Source organism: Meriones unguiculatus, chromosome 8 (assembly GCF_030254825.1).
Source record: "Meriones unguiculatus strain TT.TT164.6M chromosome 8, Bangor_MerUng_6.1, whole genome shotgun sequence".
Taxonomy (NCBI): Eukaryota; Metazoa; Chordata; class Mammalia; order Rodentia; family Muridae; genus Meriones; species Meriones unguiculatus.
In genome coordinates this window covers 119,403,000-119,422,479 of record NC_083356.1, presented here as the reverse complement: position 1 = coordinate 119,422,479, position 19,480 = coordinate 119,403,000, and the positions used below count along the sequence as shown (strand labels likewise).

The window sequence follows — 19,480 nt, the reverse complement described above, 5'->3', positions numbered from 1 at the left end:
CCATAGGTTCTTGTCATCTCAGCACAGTGGGCCAGACAGAACAACGGTAATGGCCCACACTTGTGTTGTTCTGGGGGTCCCTGGAGCCTCCCAGCAAATAAGGAGGACCCCACAGCTAACACTGGGCTTTGCATTTAATTACCTATAGTTTCTGGGAGCAGCATCTATTCCCATGTAGAGTCCCTCTCTTCAAAATCATCATCATTATCATCATCTTCTCTTCCTCCTCCTCCTCCTCATCATCATTTGGTATAAAATTCCCTGGTTGCATCCATTTTCCTGCAGATTTCGTTTTATTTACAACCAAATAAAACTAATTTGTATACACGCAGCACATTTTCATCATACGCTCATCGGCTGATGGACATCTACCCTGACTCCGTTTCCTAGCAACGGTGGATGGCGCAGCTGCGCACCGTTCCATAACTTTTGAGTTATTCTACTCCTGGGAAGGAAGTCGCTAGGTCCAACTCATGTTCAAGGCAAAAGGACACAAAGGGGGTAAATTCCGCTATCTCGGGGCCACTGAAGGCATCAGACTGGCATCACGTGTCTCCAGGTACAACGGCAGAGGTGAGAGGAAGAGAAACAGGCAGATGAAGAACATTCTCTAACAGCAGTTCTCAGCATGTGGGTCCTGACCCGTCTGGGGGTGGACTGACCCTTCCAGGGGTTTGCATATCTATCAGATATTTACATTACAATTCATAACCGTAGCAAAATTACAGCTAGGAAGTAGCGATGTAGTAAATTTGTAATGACTTTATGGTGGAGGTCACCACAACGCGAGAGACTGCATTAAAGGGTCACAGCGTTAGGAAGGTTGAGGCATGCGACAAACGTCAGCTAATTTGAACACAGACCATTATCAAAGTACTGATGCAGTGTCAAACTCATTCGGTATAAAATTCGAATGTGGCAGAGGGTCGGTGGCTATGGAGGAGAATCCCTTTTCTTCAAGGGAAAAAAATTAGAAGTCAATCATTAGGAACCACTGGGCGTGGTGGCGCTGGCCTTTAAGCCCAACACTCAGGAGGCAGAGGCAGGCCGGCCTCTGAGTTGTAGATCAGCCTGGTCTACAGAGCGAATTCCAGGACAGCCAGGGCTGCACGGAGAAACCCTGTCTCGAAAAAAACAAAAAACCAAAACCGAACAACTGAAAGGTGGCGGCGGAGGGCGTGGATGACTGTGGGGAAGGCATCCCAACCTCCTTGGGCGGTGCTTTGGGTTTAGCTGGGCTGCCCTTAAGATTCTGGAGAACCTTCCGGGCCTCCCAGTGGTTCTCAGTGTACAAGCTGTCTTATGGCCTGGAACATCCTTCATCCATGTGTTGAGGGCATTTGTACTGCAGCACAGTCCCTGAGACTGAGCGATGTATAAGGAACAGAAATACACTGACTAACAGCCTCGAGGAACGGAAAGATGAGGGACCAGCTTGCTCTTACTGCGAGAGCGAGGTGCGGGATGGGGTTATAGCAGAGGACTGCCGTCTATGAGGGAGGCGCTGCTACAGCAACCAGATGTCAGCGTTGGTTTGGGGGGACACAGACATTCAAACCGGCTGGGCACGGTGGCGCGCAGCTGTGATCCCGGCATTACGCACGCTGAGGCGGGGGGGGGGGGGGGGGGCCGTGAGTTTGAGATCAGCTTGGGCTAAATGGCAGGTTCCAGGTCCGCTTGCACCGCATAGTGAGACTTGGTCTGGAAAAATAAATCAGGAATCAGACCATAAGCGGGTGGTTTGGAGAGTCAGGCCGGCCTGGATTCCAGTTCTTACACTGCCCCTTCCGGGCTGTGCAGCTTTGGGCCGACTTCTCCGAGCCTCGGTTTTGTCACTCATTAACGCGGGAGTGGTGGTGCCCACTCTGCACGGCCGTGGAAACGTCCTAAATAGACACTTTCTCCCAAGCCACCCTCCATCCTTTCAATTCATCCGCTCACGGAACGTGATCGCTGTGTGCATGAATCAAGCCTCTCCGGGGAACTCAGGTCAGATGGGAGAATCCGTGCGGCCAATGATTAACCGGAAGTGGTAGGACTTACCCGGGAGGAGTAAGGTCTTCCCCGGGAGGGGTTCCTGGAGTTGGCGTCAGTGGTGGGGAGTTTGCTGGCGTGTGCTGGTGAGGAGAGAGAGAGTCTGCTGTAGGGACGGACACTCCAGGGCAGGGTGTTAGGTAGTTTAGGAGTCCAGCAGGTGGCTAGACCCCCGCGGGGAGAGAGCTTAGCGCGTGGGCAGGACCGTGTGCAGGAAACGCGTCACAGGCAAGCAGTTTCAGGCTTTCAAGCAACATTGCCAAAGGCCCTTCGCTCCCAGTAAGGTAAGCCTTGACGTTTGGTTGAGGAAACAGGCAGCGTGGAGCTTGGTGATGTTGTATTGATAGAGGAGCCGGAGGAGGCGCTTTAAGGGACAGCTAGAGGGAAACCCTAGCTGTCCTTAACCTTCTCCCAGCCTCGTTCCCAGCAGGATGAGAAAGCCAGGGTGGAAGCCAGGCCTGACAGTGGCGGCTGCAGAGCGAAGCTTTTCTGCCATGGTCCAGTCTGTTCCCCCTGGCGCCCAAAGCCCCGCCCACCACGTGGACTGCCCAGGCTTCTGTATTTTGAAGTTACTTTAAGAATAATGTGTAGTTTTATGAGCAGTCCGATAATGTGTGTGATAATCTGAGACACGAATGCAATGAATCAAACCAGGTAGCACAGCGTCTGACACCAGGGCCGCGTGCAGGCCGGGCTGGCACTCTCCACCTAGCTACACCCTCAGCACCCCCGGAGCTGTAGAGAAACACCAGAATCGACTCCTATCTCTGAGCTAACCCCGCCTCCCTCTATCCTGCCTCCTACACGTTATGATCACGAATTTCTATCGTATGTTCACCTTTTTACCACAGGAATACATTTACGTTTGATTAGTTGTTTTTTTTTTTTTTTTAAGGTTTACTTATTTTTATGTATATAAGAGCTCTATCTGCATGTACACCTGCACGCCAGAAGAGGGCATCAGATTACATTCCAGATGGCTGTGAGCCACCATGTGTTTCCTGGGAATTGAACTCAGGACCTCCAGAAGAGCCGACAGTGCTCTTGACTGCTGAGCCATCTCACCAGCCCCTGATGGCTGCATTTTTTTTTTTTTTTTTTTTTTAAGGCAAAGGAGAGAGAACTCCAAGCCTCTTCTTTCCATACCAAACTGAGTGTATCTTCCTAGGATCTATTTCCTGCTGTCTTGCTCCATCATGGTTCTTCCACGTCTTCTCCCCATTTCTAGAAAAAGTAAAGAAAGAGAAGAGAGCATCTTGGTGGCTTTGAGCAGGCCACCAGGATGCCAGGCCTGTTCTAGCTCCCTGGATCTGACCGGGGTCTGGGAACTGGCCTCTCAGACTAGGGAGCCTCCGGGCTCGGCCGCTGCGCACGCGCACAGGGAGGCCTCTTGCCTCATTCCAAATCATTTTCCTAAGAACAAAAGTATGCACAAATAAGTATTTCCATCTTTATTTCAAATTCTAGGTTTCAACAGCAATATTAATGCTACTCCGCAGTGCTGTAATAATATATCATTATTTCTATTTTACAGTTCTTTCCTTAAAGTAGCAAAGCGAATGTTTAAAACACAAAAATCCGCAGCCCCACAATTCCCCATTCAGGCTCAGACTCTGTCCTCTGCTTTCAGAATTGCGCATAATTGAAAACAATGCAAGCCCCCGATGTGCTAAATGCCGCAGTCATTAAAGCATTTTTTTTCTTTTAATTTTGGGGATAAAAGATCGTTCTTGTGGTTGTGGTTATTATTTATTTATTTTTTTTCTTAGAAACCCCAAACAGGCTTGCTTCCTGTTCCCAGACTGACATCTGCTGGGGACCACAGGCTGGTGGGCTCGGCAGGCAGGCCCGCAGCCGGCTGCCACTCGAGGCCCTGGGGCTGCTCAGAGGCACCCGCGAGCCTGCACGCCACCGAGTCGCAATTGCCTGGAGACCCCACTTTCTCCCGCGCTTCTAGCAGCCGAGATAAGGCCCAGGATGACACCGTTTTGGCACAAGAGCCCCAGGTTAGTGGCTCTGACTGGGAACTGATGGGCAGGGAACAGCTGGACAGAAATAGGGCAGGATATGTGGGTCCCCACCCCCTTACCCCTTGTGAGACTCGTCACTAGGCCAGCGAACCATTTCCTGCCTTCTTCAGGATGTGTCCGCGCGCCTATCTCTCTCTCTCTCTCTCTCTCTCCTTCTCTCCCTCCCTCCCTCTCTCCGCCCCCCCTCCTTGTTAGAAGGTCACAGTTCCAGTCTCGTCCTGTTTTACAACCAGCATCCAAGCTTTCTTTGTCCTGCACAAGGTCAGAGAGGGCCCCTGGCCTATTACTCAATTTATAGCAACTTAGCTCCTCCCACCACCTCCTGCCTGTCCCTTCCCCACCTTGGAAGGCTTGCAGTGTGGAAAGATCCTTTTTGCCCCCCACCTCCCCCCGCCCCGTGTCCCTCTACCTTCAGCAGCCACTTCAGTGGGCTGTATTCCCCTGCATCGTCCCCTGTTCCTCACATCTGTCCCTCTTATCCATCAGGTGACCAACCCTGACACTCCTTTCCCTAACGACTTACCTCTCTAATTATAATGCTCATAAACTAGTTTTGTCAGATTTGTTTGTATTACCTTTAACTCTAAGTATGTGGGAGTGGGGAACGGGAGGACTGGGGAACGGGACCACAAGCTGGGGTGTAGGGCCCTGATTCCCTTGGAGCTGGAGACACAGACGGAGTGGGTACTGGGAACTGAACTCTCCTCCCAGGAAGAGCAGCAAGCACTCTTCACTGCTAAGCCGGCTCCCTCTGAACTATTTTTGCAAGGCAGCCACAAGCCCATTTCACTGTCACAGAAAGTCCCTTGGCCCGATGTTCAGATGCTACGTAAGCCCCAGTCCAGCCTGGAGTGGGGTATCCCAAAGCCCAGGAGCCCATGGTGGGGACCAGGGAGCAACACGGAGTGATCGCAGAGGTGATGAGAGGGACCGAGAGTGGAATTACTGAGTAGAAAGGCGAGTCTGAGATGGGAGGTCTAGTTTGGCACTCTCTCTCTTTTCTTTTTACGGTTTTAATTTTAGAATAGTTTTAGACTTGCAGAAAAGCTGCAAGAACATCCCATAGGCTTCCTGTCTGCCCTGCAACCATTTTCCTCTCTGTATGCACTGCTAGTCAAGGCTGTCAGCCCTCACCGAAGGCCTGTGTGATACTTGGTAGGCCAGGGAACACTTCTGCAGAGCCGCCATAGAGGGAGGAAAGGGGCCCTGAGGAGAGCTCAGCAGGGAGGAATGCGTTGCCAGCTGACGCTCTTTCATCTAGCACCCTGCACATGGGTGGAGCCGAAAGAGAAGAATAAATGATGAAATGGGTGGATGGATGGATGGGTGGATGGATGGATGGAAACTAGCGAGGAATAGACACATTTTTTGTCCTTGGATAGTTCTAACACATTTGACACGCCGTGACTGAGGGGAGAGTGAAAACTAACATTTTCCAGATAACACTTTTCCAGCCAGATGTTCGGAGACCGAACAAAAGGAGGATGAAAAAAGAAAAAGCCTCCACACTGCTTTGCATTCTACGCCCACATCTCTAGCAGAATAGAGCGGCCGCCATAGCCAACACTTATCGTCTGCACTGGGGACTGATAATCCTGAGACATACCACCTGGGACAAAGGAAGCGTGACGGTCCGAGGACGCAGAAGCGCCAGCAGCCTCGAGGGGCGAGCAGGTAGCGAGAAGTGGCTGGCCGGGGCCACACAGTCCTGATGCCACCACTGCCACCCCTCAGCGCAGGGGAAGTGGATCCGGGGGGGGGGAAGCGAGAAGACGTCCTCAGAGCCGTGTGCTCTGCGCCCGTGGCTGCAGCTGGTGGTGGAAAGAAGCCGCCTCTGCCTTGCGCACGTGCGGGCCGCCTCTGTGTGTGCCCTGCACAGTACACAGTGCATAGCGTTGGCATCACATTCAGCACTAGCAGCCTAGGGATGGTTTAAAGTACATGTGAAGTCAAGGGTGTGGTGTGTCAGATCTGTGGCACAGACACAGATCGACCGTATGTCAGGGCCGGTCACTGACGTTCAGTCCGTCGGTTTTATCGTGGTCTCCTCTCCTAAATCCATCAGTAGAAGGATAACGTGTTCATTAATGAGTCTAGTCTTCAGAGGCGAAACTGGCTAAATATAGATGAGAGGACACTATATTGCCAGAGGGTACAGACCAGCCTATGGATCTAAGGACTCTCAGGCACTGCCATTTAAATTATAAGCTATTTATTTGTCTCCTTATTTACAATTAGCACCTGGTAATTTGCTGATCTTATGGAGGTCCTTAGGATCTGTTACCATAGTTACCACCAATGTAAATGCTACACTATATAAAAGAAACAATTTAGAAATGGCTGGCTATTAAGTGGAGCCTATTTAACTGGTTTGGGAGATATTTTATTCTGGTGGAGTCCTCGCATTTTGGTCCCACTTCAAAGTCGATGCATTAAGTTTTTGATGGGCTTTAAGATGCTTTCAGAGCCTCACACTCTCACGGTGGGGAGCTGAATGTTTTTCAAAAGGGCTGTGAAGAGAGTGGTGCCTTGAGAAAACAAGTGCAATGGGTGGACAGACGCGCAATCTCGTTTAAAAAGTGTTCAAAAAAGCCACCAAGAATAGCAACATCTCCTCCCACAAGGCCTCAGGCTCTTACTCCAGGCCTAGAGGTTTCCAGCAGCTGTGCCCAGGCTGCTCCCATCCTCCAGCAGGGCAGAGAGGAATCTGCAGATGAAAGGCCCCCCACTGTCCTCCACTTTGTCACCAGGCTAGAGGAGGTAAGGCCACCCTCTTGGCATCTATCCACCTGGCCTCTTAATAGGTCATTGGGATGCCATGTGCAGAATTTCCAGACTGTGGCCCACAAAACCATTACCTTGGTATGATGAATGACAGGTATTTTCAGACGTGAGCAGGCCACCTCATCTTTCCATTTCTTAACTTTCTTCCATGTAAGTAGATGAAGCCCAGTGTCCATGGCTAGGGAAGGTCTCTGCTAGGGCAGGAAAACAAAATGACCCTTGCTTCTGGCTTCTGCTACTCAAACCCCAAGTCCTCGGGAGAATTCAGGAAAAAGAGTTTGAGGAGAAGGAAACGGCAGGGAAGAGGAGGGGGAGGCAGGGCTGGAGGATGCAGTGTCTACCTGGGATTCAGTGGAGCCTTGGGCTGATCTTTAAGACAAACGCCAGGGGGATGGGAAGACAGACTAGACTAGGGTTGCAACCTAAGTGTTCTTGGGGTCAGGCCAGATGGGTAAGACAGGCCTGAGGGGACAGCTGGCGGCAAGGCCTGGATGGGGAGAGGCAACTATTCCACAAAAAGCGAGAGGAGCCCTTTGACTTGAGTAGATCCTAAGAGGCAAGCCAGGGCCTCAGACCTGGCAGGCTCAGATGGACAGGGACTTGGGGGCATCTGAACAGTGCCTGTGTGTGCCCAACGTGAGCATAGACAGGTATCCCAGAAGTTGGGCGTGACCCTGGGGTAGGTGAGAGAATTCCATTAAAGAGGGAACTTGAGGTACTTTCCTCACCAGTCTGGAAGAAAGGCATTCCGAATCAAATACTAGTTTCTTGTAGATTTCAATCTCTGGGTCGAGGCTTGCACTCACGTCATATGCTTGGGAAATGCTTATTTCAGAAAGTCAGATGAACTTCTTTGTTGTAGGATTCCTCAGAAATTTAATATTTGAAATGACTCTGTTCTGGAACTTCAAGAAAGACGTTCCGTAGATCACTGGTGTCCTGGTAAATGATGAATAACCAACTTGAGAATTAAATCAGGGCTTAACAGCCTTAATTTACAGTGTCACAACTTCCATGTTGTAAACTTAGAAGTCATCCCAGTTTCACAGTGGCCCTCAGGCCTGCAGAGGACTCTGTTGTTCTGCCGATCTGTGATCCCAGTCCTAGGTCTGACATCCTAACAAGCAATGGTGATCTAGAGGGCTCTAATCCATGACAGATTTAATGAGCTCACTTAAAAAACTCTACCTTGGAGATACCTGGCAGGGACGAGGCTCCAAGACCTTCTGCTTTCACATACTGGTTCTTCAGCTTCTGGCTTCATCACAGTATTTCCACAGGAGTGTGTGTTTCCTGAGAAATGCTTTCACTGCACAGACACACTAGCCTTGAACTCCTGTGGTCACAGCCTCTGCAGGGATGGGACTACAGGTGTGTGCTACCATGTATCGAGGCTCTTCTAAGTGACCAAAGTCATGCTGACATGAACGATATAAAGAATGAGGTACCAGGCAGTGGTGGTGCACGCCTTTAGTCTCAGACTCCGGAGGCAGAGGCAAAGGATCTCTGAGTTCCAGGGCAGCCTTGTCTACAGAGCAAGTTCCAGGACAGCCAGGACTATGCAGAGAAACCCTGTCTCAAACAAAACAAAACAAATTCAGAAAAGACAGGGCTCTTGTGCTGAGTTGGCTATGATCTATGTTGGCCCCACATAATTACTGTGTGCTGGCGTTCATGCCTCTGCACAGGGCTATGTATCCAATAGGGTGGTTGGGAAAAGCTGTGAGGCTTTGAAGCCTACAACATGAAGACGGTACAACCATTGCCTTGTTCTTCCTTGGGCACTCTCAAAGGAGGTCTGGACGAGTGTCACACTTCTTGAGTGACTCCTGGAACTCTGGAGTCCAGGTGTCCATAAAGAAAAAAAAAAAAAAAAAGAGGTTCAACTTGCCTCTGTGAGGATGACCCTGCCCCGCCCCCCACCCCAGAAGCGGAGCCTCTAGCTCAGGCAAGCCCATCCATGGCCATGCCGGAGCTTCTGGCTCACAGAAACTGCTTGATAATGTTGCTTTAAGATGCTAAATTTGGGGGGTAATTTGTTACGCCACATGCTGTAATTAATGCAGAACCTAATCTGTAGGAACGTTTTAACTTAAAAAGGAAGAAAAGATGAAAATGTATATAGAGAAATATGTGAAGCCAACCAGTATGCGGATAATTATGAACTGATTGTTACAGGGTTCTGAGAAATGGGGTGGGGGAGGGGGAAAGGTTGTACAGTGGGGAAGCAAGAGGCTTATTTAGGAAGATTTCCAGAGGCTAATTTAGAAGGAAAAGGAGACTGCAGAAAGGCTAGACCACATCACGAGGTTCTTTTCTTTGAGGAAAAACCAAATCTTGAGGCATCCATCCAAATGGTCTTTGCAAAAATGTGAAACTCACTTAAAAATCAAGAGTCCATCTTGAAGTCCAGCATGGGGGTGCAACCCTGTAGTTTCATTACGTGGGAGGCAGAAGGGGGAAGGTCCCGTGAGCTCAGGTGTGGGGAGTGGATGAAGTCAACGTATGTTGTAGATAAGCACACAAACATGTCAAGGACCCGTGAGGCCTCGGACCCATGGGAATAGGTGAGCCCCAAGGGAGGTTCAGAGGAATGGCGAAGCCTTCCTGTGGTTCAAGCACCAGTGTTTACAAAGACTGACCAGTGTGAGCAAAAACTAGCAATTCAGCTTCCTCCTGGAGGCCCAGATGACTGCTCCCTATCGAGAACTCCCACCAAGGCTAGCCAACCCCTCCTCCTTGCAGCTCACCAACGAGCACAGCACAGCTGATCCCAGCTTTCATGCGTGTGTGCCTGGCATTTCTTCAGTATCTATCATTTCTTCACTCCTAGACTGCCCAGGCAGGTTTCCAGGACCCAGCAGTCAGAAATTTGACAGCAGCCTGAGCAACACCAGGTGACACTGTGTTACAAAATAAAAAGTAAACAAAACAAGCGGCCAGGAGATGGTAGCCTGGCAAGCATGATGTCCCGACTCTGACCTTCCAGGACCCAGGGAAAGTTGGGCACCAGAATCCCAGCGTACTTACGGTGAGATGGAAAGAGAATACACGGAAGAAAGCAGCTAGCCTTGCACACCCAGGGGCAGAAACAGTGACCTATGGTATGGAAGGTGAAGAGTGCATTAGGGGTTGTCTCTCCATCTCCACAAGTGAGCCACAGCAGGGTCTGTCTGTCTGTCTGTCTGTCTGCCTGTCTCTCCCTGGTTGTGTCTCTCTGTCTGTCTGTTTGTCTCTGTGTGTATGTGTCTGTCTCTCTCACACACACACCCCATACACACATATACAAAAGTAACAACAGAACAAATCCAGATCTTTGGACAATATATGAGAAGCCAATCTTTTTTTTTTTTTTTTAAATAAAGTTATCCACACTTAAAAATTATCTAAACTTAAAAACTGGTTTTCCAGTCTGCAACCTATCATTACTGATGCTGGGCTGAGAAAGCCAGGGTAGTTATTAGGTTGGATTAAATCACAGAATCAGAAGATTCAGGTCTTGGGGAGTTGGTGTCTACACTGGAGAAATAGATGATGTCTACTTTGCTGAAAGGAATGAACAAACAAACAAACAAAAGCCCCTCAATCAAACAGAGAAAATTAGTGCCTCTCTGCAGCCTTTTCTGTTTTTCGCTTTGCTTTTGTCAAGAGGTTTAGGTTCATGGTAGAAATCATGAAGATATGGAAACACTGCTGTAGCAGCACTCTGGCAAAACTTTGATTTCTCCCGATTCTCATCCAATACCTTGGGGAAGCTTGTCTAAATCAAACAGACAATTAAAGTGCATGAATAAGCAGCTTGAAGAAAAAGCGGCATAATAAAAAATGAAGGTATAAATACTTAAAAGACACAGTCAGTCCCATCAATAGTTACAGAAATGCGGACTAAACTGCAGGGAGATTGAATTTCTAAAAACTTCTCAGATGCGCAAGTTTGTTAGTGCCCACAGGGAACCAGGGGACCTGGGCAAGTCACAGGTGGGGAGGTGTAAGCTGGCAGGACCATTTTGGACAATCTGAGGACCCACACACAAGCCCCTTGTGCCAGCAACTCTTTGCCCTGTACTTTCTCCCGGCCATGATCGTACAAGGAAGTGCAAACTTACGGACACTCACATCAGCCTTTTGAAAAGTCACATAAAACTTAGACAGCTCAATGTATTCAACACGAAGCTGGCTAAAAATAAAGAGGTAACATATATCTGCAATGCTCACTTGTTTTCTATATATTTATAAAATCGTCCTTAAAATCGATTCATTTTTGTCTTATGAGGGGGCAGGCATAAAGAGAAATACCACTCAGCCATCAAAAAGCTCAGAAGTAGGTCCAGATGTGAGCCTACGAAGAACACTCATAGAATGGGAAGTTTCTGGGAAGGCTGTGAAGCATAACCTTACTTATGATTAAAATGGTTTTCCATAACCATTTGCATACCTATATATTTACATTCATGTAGCAAATGTTTGCTATGCAGACGAGCCGGAAATAAACAGCTAACAGGAAAGCTGTGGAAGGAGGGGGAATCTTCTGCCTCATTCATTCATTCATTCATTCTTTTAATAGTGCACAGAGTTAGCCCATCTGGAAAGGCTGTAGTCAGAGTCCTCAAGCCTGCTCTTTCTTCCTACACTCATCATGTGCCCTGGGATGTTTTAGTCAGACCTTTCATTGCTGTAACCAAAAAATACCTGACACAAACAATTTACGGGAAGAAGACTTCATTTTGGCTTACGGTTTCAGAGGCTCACGGTTGCTCGGCCCGTGAGCTTGGACAGCACAGAGCCTCGTTCAACAGGAGCTTGTGCAAAGGGCCCTTCTTCACCTCTGGACAGGGCTAGGAAACAAGCACAACTCTGCAAGTTGTGTTCCACCAGTGAGGAGCCTCTTTTCTAATGCCATACCCCATCCCTTAAAGTTTCCAGAACCCTCTAAAACAGGTCCAAGTGTTCAACACATGAGCCTTGGGGGATGTTTCATATCAGTCCCTAAGGCAATCCTCACTGTCTTAGGGTTTTTATGGCTGCGAAGGGACACCATGACTATGGCAACTGGTAAAGGAAAGCATTTATTGGGGCTGGCTTACAGTTCAGAGGTTTAGTCCATTGTCATTGTGGCAGGAAGCACACAGGCAAGCACGGTGCTGGAGAAGGAGTTTAGAGTTCTACCTCAGGATCCCAACGCAGCAGGAAGAGACAGTGAGTGACTCGAGGCCTGATTTGAGCTTCTGAAATCTCAAAGCCCAACCCCAGTGACACACTTCCTCCAACAAAGCCACACCCACTCCAACAAGACCACACCTCCTAATAGTGCCCATGAGCATATGGGGCCGGTTTCATTCACACCACATTCACAGCTCATTCACTAGAGAGACACCTGAGCTCATCAAAAGCTCTTACTACACTCATGTTTCTAGTTTGTTATGGAAAGAAGACAAAAGATAAAAATCAGAAAGGATACATACCACCATGTCTGAGACCCTGTCCAGAGAGAGAGAGAGAGAGAGAGAGAGAGAGAGAGATTGAGATTCCAACTGAAGTGGGCAGTAGTCTTGCTTGCTGGGCCCAGGCTCAGGCATGTTTATTAAATTTAAGGAACACCGTTTGTACTCCTAGCTTTCATTCTGGTGATGCAGGAGATATAATTATTCATCTCACTTACTGCAATCTGAAAACAAGTTCAATAACCCACTTGAAGATGCTCACTAGCCCACACTTCTGTTCGGATTAAATTGAGTGAAATGCTGTGGTCCTAACCTGTGTGGACCTTTGTTCTTCTCTCCCCACTCCCAGGCCACTTAATTAAGCAAGTGAGACATGCCTACTCCACAAACTAAATCTTTCTCGAATCCCTTACAAGACATCAGGGCTCTCCTGAAGCTGTTTTCTTCCCTAATCACCTCAATTGTTCTCCCAAGCAAAGATGAAAACGGAAAACTTGGCAGGTTGAGGACATACATTTGGTAGTTGATTCTGTAAATCTTCACAGTGTTGTCATCTGTTAAACTGATGACACAAACCCCGTAGTCACTAGGTTTGTGAAAAGATATAACTGGGCTAAAAAGAAGAAAAGCTAATAAAACTTTAACCACCTCCCACCCTGCTGATATAGCCTAAGGATTCTAAGGCAGCATGCCACAGAGATACCTGCCTGTCACATCTTCATGTCACATTTCCTGCTCCACCTTCACAATAGCAAAGACATGGGACTAGCCTAGAAGTCCATCAAAGGTGAGTGGAAAAAATATGTGACATATACACACAGAGAATTTTATTCAGGGGTAAAGAAGAATGAAATTATGACCTAAGCCGGAAAATAGATGGAACTGTAAATCACTATGTTAAGCGAAATAAGCCACACTCAGAAAGACAAAATACCAGGAGATTTTCTTTCTCATGTGCTCAACATAGACTTACACGCACACACACACCACATACATAATTTTGTCCTAACATGGCCAGTGTTCCACTGACCTCTTTCCTTCCTAAAGCAACTCATTTAGTGAAGCACACATATCTGGGCACAAGGACATGTGCATCCGTGTGTATGCATATGCGATGAAAGCAGATATGGGACTTCGAGAAATGGAATTAGAGATCTAAAGGGAAGGAGAGAGGGAAATAAGGAAGGGTAGGAAATGAATGTATGGATATGTGATATGAGCAGAAGGAGGGACTGTTTGAGGGGAGGAGGGGAGCCAGTGAGAGAAGAAAGGGTGTGGGGAGGATGGGAGAGGGCAAATAAAAGTATAATTATACGTATATGAAAAATGCTACGATGGACATTCTTACTTTATGTGTTACCTAAGAACTAAAAATATGTAAACTATGGAACAAATTTAAGCCTGTAGGTATGAAGTGAGCAATGTGCTAAAGCTATAGACAACATGACAGAACGCCACGTCTTAAGGATGAGTGCTACGATACTCTGGGTTTGGACAGTACAGGTGTGGTTATACAACAATGAAGAAGAGCTAGTAGAGCTTCTTACTGGTGGCTTTCCAATAATTCCCAAAGGCTGACTCAATTAAAAACCCAAATTCTAAACTAGAAAGTTAAAAACAAAACCTATCAAGATGAGAGCTCTGAACTGGTCCTAAAGGGATACTAGTGTCCTCCTTTTTGTAGGTCGGTGACTAAACATTTGTTTGTAATATTCCACTTAGTCAATGTTTCTGAGCAAGCTGGAAGGAGGAAAACAACTCCCCTCTACAGTGCTCTTGGCTATGCAACATATTTAACAAGCAGTCGAGGAAGCAGGGCTTGACAGCCCAAGTGGTGGGCAGGGAGTCGTTCTCAGGGAGGCAGGCTGCAGACTGGCAGTGAGAAATACTCAGGGGCCCCACAAGTTCAGTGGTGTCAGGGGTGCGTGGAAGCTTTCAGCGGCACATGCCAGCATATTCAGCTCAAACGAGGATGCTTGATGCTTTCAGGAAGCAAGAAGTTTGCTGGGACGCAGCTTCACGCTACTGGTCAGTCACGCACTGTCTGGGGGCTACCTCTAACCTGTAAGCCCCACTTGCCCAAGGACAGATCCCTTCCTGGAGTGCTGGGCACTGTTCTTAGGAGAGAGCAAGCCACTTGTTCTCACGTCTATAAACAAGGCTGGTTGTCCCAGCTGCACAGAATGTGCCTGATTAGGTGCAGGTAGACGATACGTAGGTAGGAAGTATGTCAGGACGTATGTTGCCCCCAATTGGATGAGGTGGGAAATGTGTAGCCTGTGGGTTTTGCCTATATAAGTCCAGGACTAACATAATTCAGCCATTCTCTGGGAATCCCAGGTGTGGACCTGGCCAGTGTCCATTGTCCTGGTCAGTATTTATTTCATAAAGCTTCCTTCAAATTTGGCTAAAAAGTTATGGCAATGGTTTTATTCCCACCCTGTGGGATTAATAATACCGTATGACTTTAGAGAAATTAAGCACAAGATTGATTCTTTCTTTGGAAATCCACCTTCCCAGGTCTATTCCTTAGAGATACAATTTGTCGCAGGATATTTGATTATACTGTGAAACCCGAGACTATGTTGTTTACTGGAAAAAACAGAACAAAACAAAACAAAAAAACCAAACCAAAACCCTCTTTCCAGTTGTGGTATGGCTCAGCCCTAGCACACACCTTTAATCCAAGAGCTTCCTGCTTGAGTATTGTACACAGGATTAAATACAGCTAATCACAGGTGAAGCGGTGGATCAAGCAACCAGTTGACAGGGAGTGAACCTAGGAAAAGACCATAGAGAGTAAGGGAAGTCAGGAGGACTGGCAGGGAGACACACAGGAAGTAGAAGGGAAGGGCATGGCATTTGAGGGTTTCTGAGACAGTGTGGAGAGGGAGAGCTTCCATTTGGGAAAACAGCTTGGGGAAGGTCAGCCGGGTGCTTTCTCTGCCTCTCTTAGCTAGCAGGCTTTCACACCAGCATCTAGCTCCTGAGTCTTTATTATCGGTAAAATCAAATGATTAAGATTTTGTTAAAAACAACAGTAATCCTTCATTAAATGTATTTTCAAGTTAAAAAAAAAGAAAAAAGAAAAGAATGGAAAGGAAAAGGAGTAAGATTCCAAAGTCCCTGGAATTCACTCCCAAATGACAGATACAGTAAGCTGAATGGTTGAAATCTTAACCCACTTTTGAGCAAAGTAAACAAGCCTGCTTTCACCCTGTGTTCTGAGCAGTAGGAGAGGGAAGGCTTTGAAGCTGCAAAAACATTGAATTCTAAAGTGAGGGCCCTTATAGCTGGCAGAGAGATATTAGTAAGTAGGGTTTAGTTAATCCACTTGGGCCAGAGTCCCCAAAGTTCAAGAGGTGGTCTTTTTCATGGGATTTCAGAGGACTGGAAGGAGAGGCTTTGGGAGCTCTCTCTCTCTCTCTCTCTCTCTCTCTCTCTCTCACACACACACACACACACACACATACACACAATCTGTATCATTGATGATGGCAGCTACACTGGTTAAATTGTACTAACAAGCGCGGAGAACTTTTTTTGAATAGGGACCCTGAAAGCTGCTTGGATTTGGAGGGCTCTTGAGAACAAGAACACAAAACTAGGAAGATAAAAGTGGAGCCTATTGAGAGGTCACCTTGACCCTGAGGACCCAGTCTCTGAGAGAGGTTGACCTAAGCTGCAGGGATCAGAGTCCTTTTCTGGGCAGCTCAGAGGCCCAGGAAATGACTCACATAGGTTAAGAGAATGAAATGCGATCCCGCATCTCCTGCCATCCAGGAACTAAAGGGTTAGCGAATGAAGGTGCCTGGGGTTCTGAGCCTGCTCTTGGACCGCAGACAAACAGACAAACACTGGAGCCAGCTCAAGAGGGCCTCACACGGCTTCCACCGCCTCTTCAGAGCTGCTCTCTCGGAACTCTTGATGCTAAGGGCTTTGGCTGATATTTCGCCTAGAAACAGCAGCTACCTTCTTATCATCCCCCCTCACCTCCTACCCCTTTGACATCCCCCCACACCCGTTCTTCCCCAGCCGAGGAAGCAATTGCCAAAGGTCAAGACTGCGCCGCCCCCTGCTCTCTGGACAGCGCTGTCCTCCCCCTCTCTCACCTGTTGCCTCTTCTCTTAAAAGCAAGCCTTGGCCACATCTGAAGTGCTCCAGCACTTTCCAGGCAATCAACCAACTCAGCAAAGTAGCAAAAACCTTTCTGCTTGCACAGCTCCTGGCCACATCTCTTGGGCAACCCTGCCTCTTCCATGTTAGATAGACTCAAGGGTAACTGGAACCTTCCTCTTGGTGAAACAACTTGTGTTTGATGGCTGGTTAGCACACACTTCCTTCCTGTCTCCTCCTCCTCCTCCAGCAGCTGTCCTGCTCACAGGCTACCCTGTTCAGCTGTTTCTTAGACCTCTGCACCAGGCTCCATACTGGCATCTTGCCTGTCTCAACCTGTGGGTCGTGAGCCTATTGGGTTGAAGACCCTTTCAGAGGGGCTGCCTAAGACCATTGAAAAACACAGATATTTACAATTCATAACAGTAGCAAAATCAGTTATGAAGTAGCAACAAAACACCTAAATGTTCAACATTCTTAACCATCAGGAAGATTCAAATCAAAATGACCCTGAGATTCCATCTTACACCTGTAAGGATAGCTATGATCAAAAACTCAAGTGACAGCATATGCTGGCAAGGTTGTGATGAAAGGGGAATTCTCCTCCATTGCTGGTGGGAGTACAAACTTGTACAGCCACTGTGGAAATCAATCTGGCAGTTTCTCAGAAAATTGGGTCTAGTTCTACCTCAAGACCCAGCCATACCACTCTTGGGCATATACCCAAAAGACGCTCTACCATATAACAAGGACATTTGTTCAATTATGTTCATAGCAGCTTTGTTTGTTTGTTTATTTGTTTGTTGAGACAGGGTTTCTCTGTGTAGTCTTGGCTGTCCTGAACTTGGTTTATAGACCAGGCTGGTCTCGAACTCATAGATCCACCTGCCTCTGCCTTCCTCAGTGCTGAGATTAAAGGAGCTTTATTTGTATATCCAGAAACTGGAAACAACCTAAATTATCTTCAACCAAAGAATGGATAAAGAAAACGTGGTACATTTATACAATGAAATATTACTCAGCTATTAAAAACAAGGACATCACTGGGAATGGGGGTGCACACCTGTAATCCCAGCACTAAGGGAGGCAGAGGCAGGCAGGAGCAATAAAACAAAAATAAATAAATAAATAAATGACATCTCGAAATTTGCAGGAAAAAGGATGGAAGTAGAAAAGATCATCCTGAGTGAGGTAACCCAGATCCAGAATGACACACATGGTATGTACTCACTTATAAGCGGATATTAGCCATGAAGTACAGGATAGCCATGTTACAATTCAAGGCCCAAAGAAGCTAAGTTACAAGGAGGGCCCAAGGGAGAATGCTGGGATCTCACTTAGAAGGGGAAATAAAATAGGCATTGGAGGTGGATGAAGGGAGGGAACTGGGTAGGAGAGGGCATGGGGAGGGGAGCAGAGATGGGGATTAGGAGCAGTGAGAGGAGAGAACAGAAATTGGACCTGGGGCCCATCTTTGGATTTTGCCAGAGACTGTGGATAGAAGAGGCCCCAAGAAGTCTATGGGGTCACCCTAGCTGAGATTCCTAGCAGCAGGGGATATGGAGACTGAAGTGGCCCCCCTCCTGTAGTCAGGAGGGACTTCCAGTGGAGGGACACCAACCCACCCCCAAAACCTTTGACCCAAAATTTGTCCTGCCTGCAGGATGTGCAGGGACAAAGATGGAGCAGAGACTGAGGGACTGGCCCTACATGAGACCCATCCCATGAGAGAAAACCTGTCCCTGACACTATTAATGTTACTCTGCTATGCTTGCATAACTCCTCTGAGAGCCTTCACCCAGCAGCTGATGGAAAGAGATGCAGAGACCCACAGCCAAACGTTAGCCAGAGCTTGGGGAGCCCTATGGAAGAGTTGGGGGAACGATTGAGGAAACCGGAGGGGTCAAGGTCACCACAAGAAGATCTACAGAGTCAACTGGCCTGGGCCCATGAAGGCTCACAGAGACTGAACCACCAACCAAAGAGCTGGCATGGACTGGTCCCAGGCCCCCTGCACATATGGAGCAGCTGCACAGCTTGGTCTTCATACAACTGGAGCAGGGTCCTCTCTGACTCTGATGCCTACCTCTGGATCCTGTTCCTCTAACCCAGCTGCCATGTCTGGCCTCATTGGGAGAAAATTCACCTAGTTCTGCACGGACTCAATGTGCCAAGGCAGGTTGGTACCTTCCCATGGGGGACTTCCCCCTTCTCTAAGGAGAAGAGGGAAGAATGGAGGGAGAGGTGTGTGTGGGGAGAGCTGGGAGAAGAGGAGGGGGAATGCAGTCAGGACGTAAAATGAATAAATAAATAAATAATAATGATGTTTGTGTGTCACCTCAACACGAGGAACTGTATTAAAGGGTCACAGCACCGGGAAGGTTGAGAACCACCTGTCTAGACACTCTCCTTGTCCAGGCCACCTCCTCTAGCCCTCAGGTTTTGAATGCTCTTCCTAGAGCACTGATCCTGAAAGCATGTCCCCGCACTGTCACACCTCCGAGTTTCTGAGGCGTGTACCAGTGGACAAGCTGATATCTAACAGTGTTTAGTGGCCACTCTGAACCTCCGCTTTTAAAAACGGGGCAGCGTGTTTCCTTAGCATCAGCTTTTAGGAGTTTTCTGTTTTGGGTAGGAGTTCAGATAGTTTTCACAAGACGTGGCCTCTGCGACATTTTCTCCCCCCCCCCCCTTTGTCATCTCACCTTGACAGTCTCCTAATTTTAGTGCAGTGTGAGCTGTCAACTCTTTCCTTCAAGGATCGGTTCTTTGGTGTTTGGCCTGGAATGTTATCCCCGTGCCCAAGCTCAGCTAGGCTTTCCCTTGTCTTCTAGCTGTATATGCATTATATGTAAGTTTGTGGTGCATTTTGAGATTCTTTTGTTTTGTTCTGTTGAGACAGGGTTTCTCTGTGTAGCCCTGGCTGTCCTGGAACTCACTTTGTAGATCAGGCTGGCCTCAAACTCACGGAAATCTGCCTGCCTCTGCCTCCCGTATGCTAGGATTAATGGAGTGTGCCACCACAGCCCTGGGGAGATTCACTGTAAGTGAATTTTCATGAAAGGCATCAGGCCT

General features: G+C 47.9%; 3 long non-coding RNA genes across 6 annotated transcripts; 1 reads left to right on the top strand and 2 right to left on the bottom strand.

The window, feature by feature from the left end:
* Window positions 1-274: 274 nt before the first annotated feature.
* Window positions 275-2,166, bottom strand: LOC132655942 (uncharacterized). The gene is made up of 2 exons (XR_009593917.1): window positions 2,044-2,166; window positions 275-1,701 (listed from the first exon to the last, which is right to left on the bottom strand). It is a non-coding gene; the product is annotated as an uncharacterized LOC132655942 (long non-coding RNA).
* LOC132655941 (uncharacterized) lies at window positions 1,868-6,401 on the top strand. Of its 2 annotated transcripts, none has more exons than XR_009593916.1 (3): window positions 1,868-1,989; window positions 3,804-4,040; window positions 5,519-6,401. It is a non-coding gene; the product is annotated as an uncharacterized LOC132655941 (long non-coding RNA). The 2 variants fall into 2 exon arrangements; XR_009593915.1 differs by lacking the exon at window positions 1,868-1,989 and adding an exon at window positions 2,184-2,318.
* On the bottom strand, window positions 5,801-16,847 carry LOC110559430 (uncharacterized). Of its 3 annotated transcripts, XR_009593913.1 has the most exons (7): window positions 16,402-16,847; window positions 14,967-15,068; window positions 9,879-9,947; window positions 9,599-9,751; window positions 8,037-8,420; window positions 6,923-7,787; window positions 6,025-6,116 (listed from the first exon to the last, which is right to left on the bottom strand). It is a non-coding gene; the product is annotated as an uncharacterized LOC110559430 (long non-coding RNA). The 3 variants fall into 3 exon arrangements; XR_009593914.1 differs by lacking the exon at window positions 6,025-6,116 and adding an exon at window positions 5,801-5,935 and having other exon boundaries at window positions 6,923-8,420; XR_002477060.2 differs by having other exon boundaries at window positions 6,923-8,420.
* Window positions 16,848-19,480: the final 2,633 nt, after the last annotated feature.